Raw genomic sequence first — 20,050 nt, forward strand, 5'->3', positions numbered from 1 at the left:
TGTTGACTCGCCCTCGTTTCGTGCCATAATAAAAAAGATCCCTACTTCTGTTAATGCCGAGCTGCCTCACCGAACGACTTTTACTTCTTACTTGGAGGAGGAGTTTACAGAAATGGAGAGAAATTTGAAGGCCACACTGAATGAGATTGACTTTGTTTCAACTACCGCAGATATTTGGACTGCTAACAACAGAAGCTATATGGGAGTAACGCTCCACTGGATCAGTAGAACCACATTAGAGCGTCACAACGTTGCATTAGCATGTAGGCGAATTCGTGGTAGACACACGTATGATGTCATTGGTACAGAAATCGAAAAAACATCCACTCCTCTTATGGATTACTCAACAAAGTAGTTGCAACAGTTACTGATAATGGATCCAACTTTGTTAAGGCGTTTCAAGTTTATCATCCTGTCACAGAGTCCGATGATGAGACAGAGGAGGAAGAGTCCAGCCCCAAAGACGATGATGTCACTTCGCACACCATCAACATAATTTGCACACGTGATGTGGAGAAACATTTAACAACCAATGCAGAGAGCAGGGCTGTGTATAGGAGCAGCACAGCAAAATGCACAGCTCTTTGGACCAAATCGAGTAGATCTACACTTGCATCAGAAACAGTGGAAGAAATCAGCAAAAGAAAGCTCCTAATACCAACATCCACAAGGTGGAATTCCTTTGTTGATGCTGTAAAGAGAATTGCAGAAATCCCCATGGGTGAGCTGAATACTCTGTGCACAAAGTTAGGACTGAAGTGCTTCAAAGATCAAGAATACCAGTTCCTGCATGAGTACTGCATGGCCATGAAACCTCTGACTGCAGCACTGGACATTTTACAAGGCGACTGTCCATATGGAACTTTACTACCAACACCTGAAGTTCTGATGCAGAAGACCCAGGCTGTGAAAGATGACCTCTCCAGGATGACTGCATGCCTTCCAGATGCCATTGTACAGGTACGCTCCATCTTGAAATTAGTCAGATTTTTTGCTTCATACAATTCACAAACATGGAACAGAATATTAATTATCATTGAAAAATAAGATTAAAACAATTAAAATGTTTACAAGTAACCTAAAACAAATCCATAATACTGATCTCATATTAGGCATGGTTTGCAAATAATTCAATATCATAATAAATTGTAGGCATAAAAATATCGATTATGTTTTTTAGGCTATTCAGACTCGTTTCGCCGGTGTGCTGGACGACAAAGATGCCCTTCTTGCAGCTGCCAGTTGTCCAAAATTCAAACTCCGATGGCTGAGAGATGCAGGAAGGAGGGAGCGAGTAAAACAGCTTCTGATAGCAGAGTGTTGCACCACTGCTCCTCTGGCAAAAAACCCTGCCAGTGTGCCCAGTGCTACTACATCTAGTAGCCAAGGTGAGATGGACTTTTTCACTTTTGAGGCAGAGCCAGAGGAGGAGACCTATTCTGCAGAAAAAGAAGTCATGGACTACCTGATGTCAGGCTACGACCTTCAGATTCTGCACAAGTTTTCAAGCATAAAGACAATTTTTTTAAAGTATAACACTCCAACCCCATCAAGTGCTCCTGTGGAGCGACTTTTTAGTCTGGGAGGTTTGGTGCTCACGCCTAAAAGAAATCGACTTTCTGACAAAAGGTTTGAGAAGCTTCTGTTAATGAGGTACAACCACTGGTTTACTCGCTCCACTCTACTGTTTCCCCCATAACATGCGATGACAACATATACTGAAAAAAAGAGAATGGGGAATCCAATTTAAATAACTATTTACAAGTAATTTTTTTTTCATAAGATTAGTCCAAAGTTACAAAAGCGGATGATAGGTTTGTAACATAAACCTATTCGCTGGAACGTTAAGGACAATCTGCTACGCAGCAAAAGCAAGACTCAAGGCACCAAAGTTCTCTGGTTACTCATGCATGAGGGAGACCTGGCTGGAGCCAAGCGTCGTTCCACCACTTGACCACTGTCAGACTCTCAGCCAGGTTTCCTCACAGCACTCCTTTTATTGTGGTTACATGAATATGCATAGGGTCATTAACATATAACATCTTACATAGGTATACATGTGAACAAAGAATACTGTGTGTGTGTGTGTGTGTGTGTGTGTGTGTGTGTGTGTGTGTGTGTGTGTGTGTGTGTGTGTGTGTGTGTGTGTGGGGACTGCTGATCAAAGGGTCAAACATCCTTGGTCAGGAAGAGGGTAGCCTCCCCCTCACCCTAGATGGTTCATCCTAGATAACACGGTGAGGAAGTCCTGCAGTTTATCTAAACAAAGAGCACCTAGACTAGAACAGACGTAGCTACGTTAATCCTACCATAAAACAATAAGACACGGTATGACCTCTCATGCTCCCAAAGTGCTGTCTAATACACACAAAGTTTGCAGACTATCAAGGATCAAAACCTCTACCAATCTACAACTAATTACAAAACTCTAAGCATATATAAGTAAATATTTCTAAGCATAAATGACAATCAACAATACAAATCTAACATTTCCCCCCTTTTTGACCTTTATGCCTGAAAAGTTCCCAGGTATGAATACCTCATGTCTGACAGTTTCAATGCAAACCTTTTTATACTCAGCATATGTCAAATCACCCTAAATTACTGAAAGGTACACAGTTTAATAAATGTATTAGCAGTTACCCCATTCATTGAGCTCATCTCATGGCAAACTGCATCTTACGAGCAACCAAAGAAATTGTTAATTTAATAGTGAAACTAAAAAAGTAACATTTTCAAAAACATCTCAACTTGGTGGTGCTTCCTCCGGGTGTGCACATCACATGTCTCTCTGCAGAGTGGTTTAAGCTCTGCAGGGCGTCATGAATGTCTCTTCCAGTTGTTTCCGTCACTGTCCATAGGACCAGAGTCCAAATGTATGTAGAATAGACATTCAAACATACTAGTTGGTTTTGTGGTTCGTCAACATGGGTCTCAGCTATTTCCAAGCTGCAGACCTCTCAGCACTCTAGTTTTATGGCCTCTTACCAGCCCCCATCACCTGACTTCAGACCTTCGTCTTGTGAGGGGGATATTTATGACTCCTTAATTGTCCACGCTCTGCAGGAAAAGCTCTCTGTGGAAAGGGTGCTGGGTTCCGTCATCTTACTGCTGTTATGATCCCAGCAGCCTTCAGAGTGTCATCGTATGCACAGTACAGTGGCACAGCGTTAGGTGATGTTCATAGGAAACTGCTGTTATCACCACCATAGCTTCTGGTTCCTGTGCTTTCACAGAATCATGATGTCATCCTCGAACTCCTTCTGCGCTGTCGATGGAGCTTGGCACGCTCCCCTCATCCCACGAGTTTTCATGTTCCAACGCTGCTGAAGGTTTAAGGCAGAGCACGTCGTACACCTTAGTCGTCTTCCTCAGCGTCAATATTGAATCTTTCATTTTATTTAAAATCTTGCTGTGGGAAGTCTCCTCTTGATTTCCTGGAAGCTTAGTAGCACAGCTCTCTGTGTGATGTCTGCTGTGCTGAAGATGATCTCTGATCCTCCTGAAGCCTCTCTCCCATCTTGTGGACGATCCTCTCCTCTATTTTGCAGGCAGTTTCATGGTCCTTGCTGTGGCTCCAAGGTCTGATTTCATGATGGGCCCCAACCAGCTTGACCTTTGACCTCAACCACTGCCTGGCTGTCAGCTATGCCTGGAATGGTTCACGCTTCTCACTGGGCCTCTGAAGATTTCTCAGGAGATTACTGCTGCACCTGTATTTCCTTGCTAAGAAGAAAAACTTCTATTTGGAGAGCATGTCAACAATCATCAAACCACATTCTTTAGTTCAGTGAACTTCACTTATAGGCCATCAAAGCCTCATCTGAACATGGATGCACCACTTGCATAGGTTTAATATTTGTAAATAAACGGCTAATCACACAAATCACTGCAACAATAATAAAAAACATTGTTTAATGTTAATCCTTGGACCCCTCCTCTTGACGCATGGACACACCCATGCGTCAACTCACCAAACCTGGATTCCAGTCTTAAAGAAAAAGATTAGCTAGATCATATCCCAGGCAACATCAGGGCATCTCCTCCCCTGGAGCAGCACCACCCTGGACCTATAATCCTGCAATGAAAATGTTAGTGTGCTTTGCATATTAAGTTTGCTTAACACCTGGCTCTCCCAGGAGCCTGCATACACACCATCATGGCCTGGAAAACAAAATCTGGAAGTAAAATCAAACTTCATACCTGTAAACAATTGTATCATAAGGACAAGAAGCATTCAACATCAGCAAGACAAGTGTCATGTGCAGGTTTTCTCAAATCAGTAAACTACAATTATTTTCATAAGTCGCCTCAGACATGGATCATCCCATGTACTCAGGCAACATTAATGTAATCGGTGACTGCTCTTAAGCAAAGTCACTCCACTTATATATTACTATGGGCTCAAAAGTGGCCAGCTAATGAGCCCATATCAAACTATCCCAGAAACACTGTATCTCTTATTTGTTTTACTCATGTCACTTGTCCGTTTCAGCTGAATCTTCCACAGCATTCTCAAAGAAATTAACATTAGCAATACACATTGACTGTAGTCAGACAGAGGTCAGACACAGGTCAACAGGTTCCAGAGGTGCCATAAAAACACCATAAAGTCAACCCTAGCTGTGGAAAGAAGTAACACCAGTTCTCAACACAGGAAATTTCACACAGGTTATTCACATTATCAAAGTAACCTTCACATTTTCCCATCAACACAATGCAACAGCATCACCACTCATAACCTGTAAACACAGTTTTCCTCACACATAAACCCAGAAATCCTGTAGTAGGAAAAAACATCAACCAGTTGTCCTGGTATAAATCGCATCATCAATTCACATGAAGAACTGGCATGCTGTAAGAAAAGAAAATGCAAATATTAGCGCTTGCGCAGGCGTATGCATACTTTGTCACAGATATCTCTGTGAGCAACTCAAGCCTATGAATAACACACCTGATAAATGCACAGACACAGAAAATGGCATTTAAAAGGTTAAATCATCATGCAACCTCGAGTGTTGCTGTCATCTTTCTGCTCCTGTAAAAGGAAACACATGGGTTCATCTGCACCTTTGTCAGGTGGGGGTTAGCTTCACACAATCATGTTCAGTCAGTCAGTCAGATATTTTAAAATTCTTACTCATTCACTCAGTGGTTCCTTCTTTTGCTAATTGTGGAAATTATCATCGCATTCGTTTCCACGCTCAGCAAAACGACGTTATTTCAAAAAGAAAAATAATTTAGACTGGATTTCCTCGTTGAATCCTTTTTGGGGGGGACTCTCATTTCCTAATTGTCCCAAATAAGTGGCTTTCTCCTGAACCCATTTTAAATGTGGAGAAACTCACTTTCAACAATTTTCTTGACGACGTGTAACGCTTTTAATTCCCGACTTGCAGATCTGCTCAAAGAAAAGAAATTCACAACCAAAAATCAGTGCTTGTTCAAAAATGAAAAATAAAAAATAACAGAGATTATCAAACCAAACTCTCAGTGCACTGTGAAAGTATCAAAATAAAAAGGCCTTGTTAAGTCATGACACAAGCTCCTCATCTCAGGAGGGTAAATCATACCATTAGCATGGTTTATCATACCATCATACTAATCGGCAGGCTCAACTTCACAACAAAAGAAAAATCATCAGCTAGATTCACTCCAAATCAACCATCAGCTGCACAACACACAACATAACCCTAATGTCATATTAGCTATGAGTTTAATCACCCGGTCTGTGCTCTTCACTCATTTAAGCCACAGATCTATTTTATTCAATTTTTCCTTTTTCCCTTCATCATAAAACATGTGACATGCTGTCATGCACTTCACAAAACAGTCTGTTCTGACGTATTCAGAGTTGTGGATCTAAATACAGGATTCACTCGCACATCAAAGCAGGAAACTCAGTGTTTTAGAGTCTCTACTCAACACACAACAACTCCAACACATCTCATTCACTCGTGCTAGAATTCAATCACCTTTCATTAATCTAAAACCAATCAACTAATTTGCATATCAGCTATTAACCCACTAAGTTGACAGGACGACAGAAAAGCATGTTCAAAATAGTATCACAAAAGACAATTTCCCTCATACAGTAAATTACTTATGCTGCCTCAATCAAGCAGGAAGCTTCTCCCAATTTACTATATTAACAACTAAATTTATTGTCTGATCACTGGTTGGTCAAACCAGGATCTTTTTTTTTTTTTCCACAAAAGTTAAATTGTTGTCCTGCAACTTGTAGAGTCAATTTTTTTTCTTTAGGATAAATTCAGCATTTGATAACAAGTGTCTGCTAAATTGACACTATTGTAACACTGATGAAAGATAACAAGCTAATTTTCATTGCATGGGTTTGTGTTATTAGGCAGGTCTAATGCATGTCTGTGGAGCTGCATCTCCAGCAGAGCATGTTCTTAAAGCTGCCTTTCCTACATACTTCTCTGCTATTATTTAATCATTTCTTAACTAATGTGCTATGAGTCTTCATGAGTCATTTTGTGTTTGGAATTGTTAGTAGGGTTAATGCATGTTCTGCTTGTGTGTGTGTGATTTTGTATATGTTTCTATTTTCGCAATGTTTCAGACTCCGTCTCAATTTTCCAACTTAAGCAGTCAGTTTTCTTTTCCCCAGGTTTGCTAACCCAAATTTTGATTTCCCACATTAAATAATTCCTATGTGTTCTCACCTAGTCTTCTCACTCTGTTGTCCTCTCCCACTTCAACAGTCCAACAGCCGGCAGTTCTCCTTCAGCTTTGTCCTGTGTCCCACTGTCTCTTCTTGCCATTTTACTCCACAGGTGGCAAATGTCAAACTCCAACTGTTCAGTTCTCCTCAAACGTTTTCTTCACATGCACAGTGAAGTCACAGCCACTCTCACTATTGTCCTCTGATGCGGTTGACTTCGTGCTAGTGGCTGAAGTGCTGCTGCTGCTGCCTTCCTGGGCGACTTCTTAGCAGCTGCTGCCGGTTTCTTGGCTTTGGCCGCGGCGGGCGTCTTAGCTTTGGTCTCAGTAACCCTGTTCATCTTGAAGGATCCGGAGGCCCCGGTGCCCTTGGTCTGCACCAGAGTGCCCTTCGCCACCAGACTCTTGATGGCGGTCTTGACACGGGCCTTGTTCTTGTCCACATCGTAGCCTCCGGCAGCCAGAGCCTTCTTGAGGGCAGCCACGGACAGGCCGTTGCGCTCCTTGGAAGCGGCCACGGCTTTCACAATCAGCTCGCCCACGCTGAGGCCGACCTTCTTGGGCTTGGAAGTCATCGTCTTCTTCTTCTTGGCCTGAACCTCGGCGCAGGGCGCAGGGCGTGTTTATGATGGAGCCTTTCCCACCACAGCGCTGGCACGTTGAACGCATCATGAAGGGTCCATTTCTTTCATGTCGCTAGCCAGCATGCTAGCTGCATGTGGCTTGCCCGAGTCACTCAGTCCTTTTTGAGCATTTCAACATGCTGCCACCGCCATCTTGCTCGCCCCTCCGTGGAATTCATCCAATCAGACAGGAAGATGGGTTTGCTTTCTTCTGCTGCTGTTTATCCACATTGCTGCTGCTTTGCTGGGACTTTTTGTGCTCAGGACTTGCTGCTGTCTCTTTATCATGGAGCTGCATTCCTTATCTTCAGGGAGGAGTGAGCTCGCTTGTGAGGTTGAGAAACACATGGCACTGTAAATAAGTCAGCCAGAAACTTGGCCTGCATGTTTCCAATGATGTTAAACTATAACTTTCTTCCGCTGCATGTGGAAAATTGATTCAGGTCTGCTTTTCACCTGAAAGTGACAAACTAAGACATTTCATTATTATCATCACTGCTTAATCAACACATATCTCTCTCTCTCTCTCGCTCTGTGTTTTTGTGAACAGTCCTTTCTTAAAAGCAGAAAATGAAATTATAGTTGGTTTTTTTTTGGTTGATCAACACAAAACCTTTTTCCTATGATTATTTTTTTCTACAATATAAATTCTCCCTCTTATTCACTCTTTTTTTTTTTTTTTATTTACAATAGCTGGTGACCTGCAAAATCACCGCTGTCACTCACAATCAAAGGCAATTACTCTTGCACAGTGCACAAAAACACTGTGATGTCAGACACATTCACACTCACTTCGTCATCTGCAAAAATAAATCACATGGCTGATGATATGTGCCATGGTGATCCGTAAATATGATCACCAGTTTATTTAACTATTTTTCAACCCAACAAACAAATAATCAAAAACATGATGCTGATGTTATGAACACTCTACACACAAGTCAAGATGCAGGAAAACTGCTCATGGAAACGTTGCACACTCCAGTTATCACAGTTATCATAGCGCTGTTTCCCTCTCTTAGAGTAGTTCTCAGACAGCTCTCGATCTGATAATGTGTAGCCTGCTCATCAGCTCAGAAGAAAAAAAAAAACTGCAACGCAACATCACACAGTAGTTGCTCTGCCCACAGTGGCAAAGTCTTACACTTTCATATTCAACTCAGCTTCTCCATCATGTACTTTTAGATGTTTCATACAGGGTTCAGCATATTAGTTGTTTTCACAGATGTGCTCTATATCTCAACAATGGCTCATAATAAGACGACAGTCTTCCACACAGGTCAAGTGCCTCTATGCACTTCATTAGTTTAAATATTTATCTATATCACTTCACCTCACATGTCATCGTACTGAATTTAAGCAACCACAAGCTTAATGTAGATTACTTTTAACAACTATCCACCTCAATTAAATCTATGGTCTGGCACACAGGCTGCTGTCGATCAGGGCAAGCTAAAGAATAAACATTGTGTCAGCAAGGGGTGGGGGGAAAGCCATTCACCAGAGCATATCTTAAGTGCTGCTGATGTGGGCTGGTCTTCTCCACAGCTCTCCAAGGCTGGTGTGTTTTCTGAAAACTTCTAACATTTGAATCTCTTCCATTTATAAGCCTGCGATTAACCGCACGGCTCAGGTCCGCGTGACCGCGCTCGCGTGAACCCGCGCAGCTGTGGAGCCGTCGCTCTCTCTCTTTTTTACATAAATACTTTGTGCTGCCAGGAGCAAAGTCCAGCACAAACGTCTGTCTCCCTCCGACTCACTCTTGGTTGCTTAGAAACCCATGATAACAACAACAGTCGGTGTCACAGACCACATGTTCTGCTCCGCACACACAACAACAACAACAACGACGACGACAATGACAACAACACAAAATAGGCCTACTGTCCAGCACAATCTGGACCCCGCGGAACTTCTCAACACCCCACTGAGCGGTGGAGAACTCACTACAGTACCCCACACAGCGGTCTGTATTTCGCCCCACTAAGACGGCGAACCAAAAAAAGTTCGAACTGCGCAACTCTGCGACTTAATGCTTCTGTACAAAAAACCCCACTGAGCGGCCTTGTACATCGCCCCACTTAGACGGCGAATTTTAGCCCCACTGAGCGGCCACGGGCAACACCCCACTGAGCGGTGAAGACGTAATTATAGCTATAAACTCTTTTTTTTTTTTTTTTCTTACTTGGAGTTGCTTATTGCGTGTAGCATCAGTCCCGAATCCCATCAATCGCCATCCATCGAGGAGAAAAAAAACAGACGGCTAATCCACCGGCCCGATGACGAATTCTCACGCCTCAGGACTTTGTTGCAGGACCTCTATAAGTCCTGGCTGACGTCAGTCTTTCGGTGTGTCTCTTTTCCCCTCGGTGAACGTCGACTCCAGGGATCCGGCTCTCGAAGGACCAATTAATGATAGGTTTGTAACATAAACCTATTCGCTGGAACGTTAAGGACAATCTGCTACGCAGCAAAAGCAAGACTCAAGGCACCAAAGTTCTCTAGTTACTCATGCATGAGGGAGACCTGGCTGGAGCCAAGCGTCGTTCCACCACTTGACCACTGTCAGACTCTCAGCCAGGTTTCCTCACAGCACTCCTTTTATTGTGGTTACATGAATATGCATAGGGTCATTAACATATAACATCTTACATAGGTATACATGTGAACAAAGAATACTGTGTGTGTGTGTGTGTGTGTGTGTGTGTGTGTGTGTGTGTGTGTGTGTGTGTGTGTGTGTGTGGGGACTGCTGATCAAAGGGTCAAACATCCTTGGTCAGGAAGAGGGTAGCCTCCCCCTCACCCTAGATGGTTCATCCTAGATAACACGGTGAGGAAGTCCTGCAGTTTATCTAAACAAAGAGCACCTAGACTAGAACAGACGTAGCTACGTTAATCCTACCATAAAACAATAAGACACGGTATGACCTCTCATGCTCCCAAAGTGCTGTCTAATACACACAAAGTTTGCAGACTATCAAGGATCAAAACCTCTACCAATCTACAACTAATTACAAAACTCTAAGCATATATAAGTAAATATTTCTAAGCATAAATGACAATCAACAATACAAATCTAACAGCGGACAATAGTGCTTAAATGTGGATGGTATAAAAAGTATCTTAAGGGAAGTCAAGAAAGACTCTGTTTCTTTGTTTCTTTGTTTGTTTGTTTTATAAAAAGTATTTATGTTAAGTGAAGTAACAAGACTGTCTTTATTTTCATACAAACAAGTATTTCTGTCAGGAAGAAAGTTTTAAGTTCAACTTCAAATGTCAGGAGATATATTGTTGACATTACTGTTAAAATACACTTCCAATAAAGTGAGTATTGGCAAAATCGGTTGATGTTTTTATGTTGAGGCAGTGGGGAGTGTTATTGGCAGCTTCTGAATGTAACTAATAAAGTAACTAGTAATCTAACTTAGTTACTTGAAAAATTAAGTAATCAGTAAAGTAACTAAGTTACTTTTGGAAGGAGTAATCAGTAGTCCGTAATATATTACTTTTTCAAAGTAACTGTGGCAACACTGGTTGTAAAGTCCTGATGACACCCAGTTTGTGCTCCAGTGGATGATGAGAGTCAAACCTTAAATACTGATCTGTATGTGTTGGTTTCCGGTACACATCAACTTCTAAATGTCCCCCATTAGTGATGGAAATCTCATAGTCTAAGAAGGCTAACCTGCCACTTTTCATATCCTCCCTCTGAGGATATGAAAGGTGAGATTTCATTTTCACCTGGGTTTATCCACATATGTGGAGCAATGTGGTGGTGTTCCAGGGTAGGATTACAGAGCCCTCTTTTTCATGTCCACTATAAACAACAACAAAAAAAAATACAAATTGGCCACAATGTTTCTGCCTGTAGTATTTGTCTCTTGTATGTGAAATATATGGAATGAAGACACAGATCCAAGAGCAAACACATTTGGTCAGTGCTGAGAGTGGTCCTGTTGCTGAGGTTGGGGTCATCTTGTAATCTCTTACAAACTACCTTCACTGCTTTGGTGACTGGAACACAAGTGAAGAGAGGTGTAAATCGTACGAGACCATGGTTTCATCTGCCTCCATGATGACATGATGATGATGAGATGAGCTGAGATAGCCTTTATTTGTCAGTTGCAGTTGCCCACAACTAAGATGACAAACCTTGCAGACCGTACATGCAATCAATGTTCCCCTAAGCTGTGCGCGTGCGCAATTGCGCACTGCTGGCACGGTCTCTGCGCACAGAAAATCTGCGTTGTGCACAAAAAAAAGATGTGAGAGATTTGCAACATTTAGTGCAAATCTTGTGTAGTTAGTGTGTAGTGTAGTGAATGGTTTTGTTGTGTGTGTCAGAACAATGAGGCGACTGCTGAATGTTACAGGAGTTACAGGAGTGATACATCTCCTGTTGTCAGGCCTGCAAGTATCAGGCTGCTGTTCTCCTTTATCTCATAGTGGACAGAAATTATTTCTGGAGTGGTACAAATAATTTGTGTGGCATCAGATTTGATGCAGAACAGCTGATTGTTCTGTAAATAGTGTGAAATGTTTATTTTTAAAAAATGCCTTGACTGTAAATTTTAGGTCATTGTGTCCAATCAGCCAGAACTCTGTTATCGTGGTTCCGAATTGGTAGATGTCATTCAGTGTCCTCCATCGAGAGTGTCACCAGACACAAGATGCAACCGACCATCCAGTATCTGTCAGCAAACATCTCCGCAGGACAATCGGACTCTCACAAGCCCAGGAAGGTGTCAATTCCTTCACGGGACCAGTTGATCAAATCGATAATTATTTTGGTTTTAGAGAACAAGACTGAGAAACTCTTTAAGGGTTAGAGTTAGACGAGACTAGACAAAGACATAGAAGCTGCAGCTGGGAAGATAAGGGAGGGAGAGGGTGAAAGATGTGTCCGCCTCCTCCGAGAGCCAAAGAGGGAACTGACATCTCTCACCTTCTTAACAAAATCCAAGCTGTTCTGGATGTGGTTTTCAGAGCTGCCTACCAGCGGGTTGAGGACCAAAGCCAGAGACTTTGAGATGTTACAGGTGACTGAGTTAATCATACAGACAATCAGTCTTAAAGGTACACCCTGTTTATGTATATCTTTGGTAAAACTTACAGATTGGTGTAGCGCCCCCTGGGTATAACCTGTGATATGAGGTCCAGTAAATGATATTGTCAAGTCAAGTCAAATGGCTTTTATTGTCATTTCAGCCATGTACAGTGGAATGAGACAGAGTTCTTCCGAAAGCTATGAGTGTCCGTGATGGAGGGAAGAGAGGCTCCAATGATCTTCTCAGCTTTTCTCATTATCTCTCATGTTCCAACTCCATCAGACAATCTATCATTATTATGATAGATAATGATATAACCAATACAGAGATATCAGATACACCAGTCTGCATTTAATAATTAGCTATTATTATTCTCCTGTTCTTCTCCACAGTGATCTGTGCTGTTTATGGTTACAAACGCACCCCGTGCTCTGCACCCTGATGCTTTTTCTACTGACATCCGATTTTATGTTTTACTCTCCTAAATTCTCAGTCTCATAACCCAGTTTATTTAATGAGTCACTGTTCTGGCCAAACTATTTTTGGCCAATCAGCTTATTTTAATAAGACCAGCAAACTGTCTTTCACTGTTTCTTAAAAACCATAAACTGTCACGGATCTGGGTCATTTTATTCATTTATGTTCTAATTCTTTACTTGTGCTGTTCTGATTATTATTCTAGGTTTAGTTCAGTGTCAAGTTTGCATCTTTGTGATTTGTTTCTCATTTCCTGTTTTATTTTGATAGTCCCAGTCCTATGTCAGTGTATTTAGTTTTACTTCCCCCCTCTTGTTAGCTCTAATTTCTCCCAGCTGTGTCTCCCTCCTGTTTCTTATTCCCTGAATACTCCACTCTTTATAAGCCCTGTACCCGCCGTTAATGTTTCCTACCCTCTGTAATCTGTATGTTTGTCTTGTTTTCCTGTTTAGTTTCTCTGTTCAGAGTTTTGTTTTTGTAAGTTTTATTTATGAGGAGATTTTTCCAGCAATAAACCTGCTTTTTGAGTTTAACCTCCCAGTTTTGAGTCCTGCTCTTGGTTCCACCTTTTCGGCCTGCCTACCACACAGCCTATCATGCCATAAACACGTTTTTTGAACAGTGATTCACTGCTGATGCATCTACAGGAGATATTAGTTAAATATGTGTTCAAACTTGTTGCCACACAAGGTTGTAAAGACTTGAGCTGCACACTGAGTACTGTATGGCTCAGTGGTGCATTGTAGTGGTGCAATTTTCAGATCATGCATATGACCAGTTTTAAAAACACATAAAGGTTGGAAAGGTGGAAGGTTTCAGGAAAATATGTCTTTGCTGGCTCCTTTTAAAAGCAGAACTGGGAAAAAAATATTTTTGTCCCATTGCTCCATTTTTTCGTCCTCATTTTTCAGTTTTTTCTGTCACTTCTACCTCTAGAACTATTTCCTCTCACAGCTGCCTGTGATGAAAAAAGAACAGCTGCTTTTCTTGTTTCATTGAGCATGAGAGTGAGTTTGTTTTGCAATCAGTGGCTTTATTGATTGGATAAAACAGGGATGGTAAGGTGTGTATTTGAAATCAGGACTGAAGACAGAGGCAGTCTGTGTGTTTTACATTGAAAACTTTATAAAAATATTAATCAGGACACATAATGAAAAAAAAAATACCAGCTGAACCTAAGAAATTTGCTTAAGGCATCTATTTTGGATTTAGGGAGCGGAGATTCTAGACATGATTTATTCATCTTTCTGGGGAAATCCACTTAGATTGTCCAAAACTGGCCTCTCATAATTACCAGCCCTCTGAATCCTTCTTTCTCTTTATTTTTTTTTTTATCTTCTCCACATCCCTCTTTTTTTCTTTTCGACCCTGCCTCCCCAGAGCTCCTCTTTACCCAGTTTGTCCAGCTTCTTTTTCTGCTCTCTCTCAATTTACTTTCTCCTCACTTCACCCTCAGTAAGTACTTCTTGCTCTCATGTTTTCCATCTGTGCCTTCTTGTTTACGTCACTCAGTTTCTATCTTTCTGTTTACACACACACACACACACACACACACACACACACACACACACACACACACACAGAGCCATGCACTTTCTGCCCTTTCACGACTCGGCCTATATGACACCCGTCACAAAGCTTGCAAATTGTGTGTGTGTGTGTGTGTGTGTGTGATCCGTAAAGGCAGCAGCCTCCACTTATATAAATTAAAAACATTAATCAGATTAAGGCTGGGGTGTCAGGTGTGGCATCGGGCCAGCGACTCCATTTTCTTTCTAAAGTAAATGAGAGTAGTCACAGAAAGGATGGAGAGAGCGAAATGCTTCAAAGGGCAGGGGGAGGAAAAGGAAAGTGAGGAGTGAGACCCCTGGCTGTTTTATCCAGGGCTGTCAGTCTCTCTTATGCATCATCATCACAAGTGCACTAGCAGTGAGAACTACATGCTCTGTAGATGAGCTTAACCAAAATGAGTATCCATCAATTTTGTTTTATGCATTCCTCATATACATCAGTTAGTCATAACATTATGGCCACCTGCATATTGTGTTGGTCATCCTTTTGCTGCCAAAACAGCCCTGACCTGTCCAAGCATGTGCTCCACTAGACTTGTTAGCAGCAGATCCTTTAAGTCCTGTAAACTGTGAGGTGGGGCCTCCATGGATCACACTTGTTTGTGCAGCACATCCCACAGATGCTTGATTGGACTGAGATCTGGGGAATTTGAACCATTTTTGCTTTGTGGCAGGGCCCTTTATCCTGCTGAAAGAGGCCAGCCACAGGCATCAGGGAAAAGGTGGTACATGGTCTGCAACAATGGTTTGGTAGGTGGTAGTAACATCCACCTCACCCCTCCAGGTCTTACTTCACTGCCCATATAAGTCTCCCAGTAGTACGATGGAGTGACCATGTGGGCCAACCTCCGGCACTGTACCTTTAACCCTTTAAAACCAATCGGAGTGGGCACGCTCTGTTTTGCGTAACTATTTTTAAATCCTGGTAGCACTGCAACCACGTAAGCTAGCGCAATTTTTTTTTTTTTTTGCATATGAAACCGGAGGAGTTGTACTTACATCTTATGCCATCAGCTTGTCCTAGGTCACGGTTTCCTTCCACATATAGCTTTGCAAAAACTGCATAAAAAGCGCTTGCAGCAACACAAACATAATATTCCAGAAACATGCTTTGCAGATCCAATCAGCTGTTTGTAACACTTCCAACACTCAAAAAAATGAAACGTTGACTTTAATTAAAATTATTTTGTCAACAGGTTCCACGAAATTGCATTGTGTTAGTTTAAAGCAAAAAATCTTTAGTTCATCTAATTTTAAAAAAACTACTTAAGATTAACAAGAGATATTTAAGACTACCTAAATCAAGTTATGTTGTATGAACATAGATGATATATTTACAGGTTAGATAGTTTAGATTAGTTACTTCAACACATTTCTTATTTGTGGCAGTAAAATGTTAAATTTAAGTTAGATTAATTCAAATATTATATTTTCAGCCACCTTGTGCTTTACTAATTAGTTTTACATAAATCTATTTTGTCAACAGGTTCCACACAAATGAATTAAGTACATCCAACTTGTTTTTTAAAATTTCTTTTATTGCCAACACATTCAGTGAGCATTTGTGTAAAACCGGTCCGAAACAAAACACGACAGCTCATTAGGGTTAGTAACTAACAGTATGTAGACAGATGCAACACCACGACTTTAAATTAAATGTCTGTATCTGCCAGAAATAGAAGAAAAAAAACATTGAAGACCACATAACATGTTGATAAGATGACACTTGAGTTATGCACATGTGATGCTAGTAAGGTCTGTGGAGTGTTTTTTTCTTTTAGTGTCTAAAATGGATAGCAAAGTTGCTATTTGCAATGATTGCTTAGGGTCAGTCCAGTAACACAACGCCAATGAAGTGCTTTCCTTTAACAATGCAAAGTGAAGTGTCCACCTCAACACCCACAATTAAAAACATTAATGTAATAATAATAATAATAATAATAATAATAATAATAATAATAATAATAATAATAATAAATAGTCCACTGATATTAGCAATGAAAGAAAATTATATCACCATCCCAAATAAAACTTTAATAAAACATGCCAACATTATAGTCTAACAATAAAACAGCTTGTCAGCGTTCAGTTTTTTTGCAACAGGACAGCAGTAACCATTTAACACTTGCCACTGTCAACATTTATTTTACCAGTGTTTGGACAAAAAGCTTGAGTTGTAAACCTTTTAACATGGAAACAATTGTTTGTCTTTAAAAGTCCGCAAAATATACATTCATCCTGTATTCCTAACTTACCCTTATTCTTAGTATGTATTGCAATTACCTTTACAATGCACACAATGTAGCACAAACAGAATATGAACATATTTCCACCTCATAACAATATGCCCTGAACGCTAATATACACACCACCCTTCAAAATTTCTGGTGCAGTATCATCTCTCAATTAAATCCTTTGAATCTCAATTAAATCCTCCCCCCCCCCACAAGAGTAAAATCTCTCAAATTGTAGTAGTTTACAAACTTTTCTAAATTTCTCTTAAATGTAATTTTCCCTTTATCTGTCATTTTCAACAAATTACCATTTTATTCCCATTCAGCCTCCGAAAAACTTCTGTCCATCTGACAGAGCATTCATCGTCCAAATTAAGGGTTGGCTTATTCATTCAGTTTATTCTTGAGCATCTGTACCTTGGTCAAGAGTCTGCTGACATACAGATGAAGGAAGAGCTTCTGAAGTACTTCAAAGAAAGCTTTCAGTCTTGAGGTTAACTGAGATTCAGTGCATATGTCCCACCCATTAAGAGTGCACATGTAGAGGCCAGGTCTTCCAGGTCATGCAGAACAGCCGAGATGGTTATACCCACATCGGCTGGAGGAGTGCTGGCATCAACTCTTTCGATGGTGAAGATAGCAAGGGTAATTTGTTCCAGCTCCCTCTGAACAGCTGTAGCTGTAGCTTAGACACAAAAACATAGAAAAATGGCGTCCAGTTTAAGTAAACTCAATATTAGGAACATGCACCCCAGTGAGCCACTATTTTAGACTACAGATTCAACAATAAATATAAATAGTTTGGGTATACAAGAAGATTTCCCAAAACATTTAAACAGGTTCCATGCAAATTACAACAACAACAACATTACAACATGCAACAACATTAGTTATTCAAAATTTGGTTTAATACAGATAAAAAACTAAACTAAAATTATCAACCAATTATTCTTTGAAGAGGATGCTTGGGTCTTCATTCAGGTAAAAAGGTAATGCCCTGAGGACACACTCCCTCCCCTTTTTTTTTTTTTTTTTTTTTTTGTGTCCCGTTTGGATCTTTAGCCATCAGAATTGTTGTCTTAAGGCCAAGAAAGATGCCAAGCGGATTTATTTTACCAAGTGGATCATCATGGCCTTGCCATATTGGTCCATTTGATTGACCTTTATTATAATCATGAATTTATTTTATTTTCAGTTGCTACAAACGGGACAGACATGACTGGGGGATAGGACAGGGAGAAAGAATGAAAGAAAGAGAGGGAGAGAAAGAAAACCAAAGGGGAGAAGAGACGGTGAGAAGGGGGGGAAGAAAGAAAAAACAAAAACAAAAAAAACCAAACAAAACACCTGGATCACCTGTATGAAGAAAAAAAAAACAGAAGAGAAAGCAAACAACAAAGAGCAACATAATAAAAAAAACAGCACCATCGCAATAAACTAGCTAGCAGTAGATAACAGTAGATACTAAATAATAAACGATATTGTGCAGCACGCAAGATAGACAGTGCACAATGTGCTTTGAGGCAGCAGCCAAGAAAGGTGTAGTCCGCGTCTGTGAACACCCGTGTGTACACCCGTGTGTACACCTGTGTGCATACCTGTGTGGATCAGCATGCTTGTATTCCAAAGGTTTCTCCATGTAACGATCTGCTAGGGAGTGTGGGGAGCCATAGCCCCGTCCACCAGGGTATGAAGCAGGTATGGAGGAGATCCAGGCCTCGGATATCCAGAGGCCCCAGAGTACAAGGACCCGAGGAAGACCACCAAAGGGGGGAGAACCATGCCACCCTCCTGGGAAGAGCTGAGTAGAACCCCAAAGGAGAGGTCACCCCGCAGCTACGGAGTAGAGGCTAGAGGGGGTTGCAGTGGCGTGCCCGCGGGCTCTGCCGGCAGCCAGCTGTGCCAGAGAGGACCGAGCTTCAGGCCCAGAGGCCAGAGGTCTGAGGGCATCCCAACCCCCGGAAGGAGCCCAGCCGGGCCACAGGCGCCCGGCCCCGCCAATCGGCCACCAGGAGTGAGCCGGTACATACATGAGCGCCCAGCCCCAGACGACAAGGACCACCAACACACCAACGTCTGAGGGCATCAGCCACCGGCAGGGAGTGTGGTGAGGGGAGATAGGCCTCCGTACTTTAGAGGGCCTGAGATGTACCCAGAGAGGTTGAGTCTAAGACCCAACCTGACATATAGACACAGACGAACAGGCACACGCTGACACTGACGTGCATTCCCACCCCATATGCACAACCAAATACTCGGCACTCACCCAGCGTGTAGACAGACACAAATAGACACTGCACAGACAGTCACACTCCCCAGTACCCCCGCCCTCAGAGGGGCAAGCCGCACCTAGACCCAGGAGATGTAACCCTTCTCTCTGGGGTGGAGGCAAGCGGACCACCTCCGTATCTGCAGTAGCAGGGAGGCCCCGCATCCCAGACCCCAGTCTGACGGCCAGCACCTCCTCCCAGCCCCCCAGCCCTGACGGCTAACAGAACTGGGGTGAGTGAAGACCTCAAACCTCCCTACACCCGCTCATATGTAGTGTTGCTGTGTGCTGTTCTAAAGTGCATTTAAAACTCAGGAGACCATGGTACTAGCTTCCTCTCAGAGAGCAGCACGGCTCTTCCCGAAAACCCTTAGTGTCTAAATGTATTTATTTATTTATTTATTTTTTATTTATTTATTTATTTTTGCCTGTCCCATTTGGCTCTTTTGCCATCAGAATTGTTGTCTAAAGGCAAAGAAAGATGCCCAACGGATTTACTTTACCAAATTGACCATCCCAGCCTTGCCATAATGGTCCATTTGATTCACCTTTTATTGTTTATTTTATTTTCACTTACTGAATACGGGACAGACTTGACTGGGGGAAAGAAGGGGAGAAAGAAAGAGGGAAAGAGAAACAGCTGAGAAGAGGGACGGGGGAGAAGGGCAAAAGACAAAAACCAACAGAACAGAACAGCAGAAAAAGAAAAAAAAATGCATATATCAATCACCTGGATCACCTGCTGAGAAAGAAAAAAGAAAACACGCAGAAGAGAACAAGAATAATAGAATAAACAACATCACAGTGATATATGGGAATATGACAGTAAATACTAAATATTAAACATTATTGTGGAGCACATAAGATCAACAGAACACAGTGTTCTTTGAGGTAGGAGCCAAAAAGGGTGTAGTTTGTGGGTGTGATCACCCGTGTGTACACCTGTGAGCATGGACTCGTTTGTTTTAAAAGGTTCCTTCATGTAATGATCTGCTAGAGGGTGTGGGGGGGGCCACAGCCCCGTCCTCCAGGGCATGAAGCAGGTATGGAGGAGATCAAAACTCCAGACATCCAGAGGCCCCCAGAACACAAGAGACCAAGGAAGACCAACAGCAAATGCATTTAAAATTGAGGGTAGGGC

The 20,050-nt window shown here is 41.8% G+C and overlaps 1 long non-coding RNA gene and 1 pseudogene across 2 annotated transcripts in view; one reads left to right on the forward strand and one right to left on the reverse strand.

Annotated features, from left to right (window-relative positions):
• LOC145430852 (uncharacterized) overlaps positions 1–19,799 on the forward strand; it is a 407,956-nt gene extending 388,157 nt beyond the window's left edge. The window contains exon 2 of the long non-coding RNA XR_013911170.1: positions 18,586–19,799. This is a non-coding gene — a long non-coding RNA (uncharacterized LOC145430852). The remainder of the gene's footprint in view (positions 1–18,585) is intronic.
• On the reverse strand, positions 1,896–10,387 carry LOC145430543 (histone H1 pseudogene; annotated as a pseudogene). Its single transcript, XR_013911125.1, has one exon. The product of XR_013911125.1 is annotated as a histone H1 pseudogene (transcript).
• Positions 19,800–20,050: the final 251 nt, after the last annotated feature.

The sequence above is a fragment of the Astatotilapia calliptera genome, chromosome 2, assembly GCF_964374335.1.
Source record: "Astatotilapia calliptera chromosome 2, fAstCal68.1, whole genome shotgun sequence".
Taxonomy (NCBI): Eukaryota; Metazoa; Chordata; class Actinopteri; order Cichliformes; family Cichlidae; genus Astatotilapia; species Astatotilapia calliptera.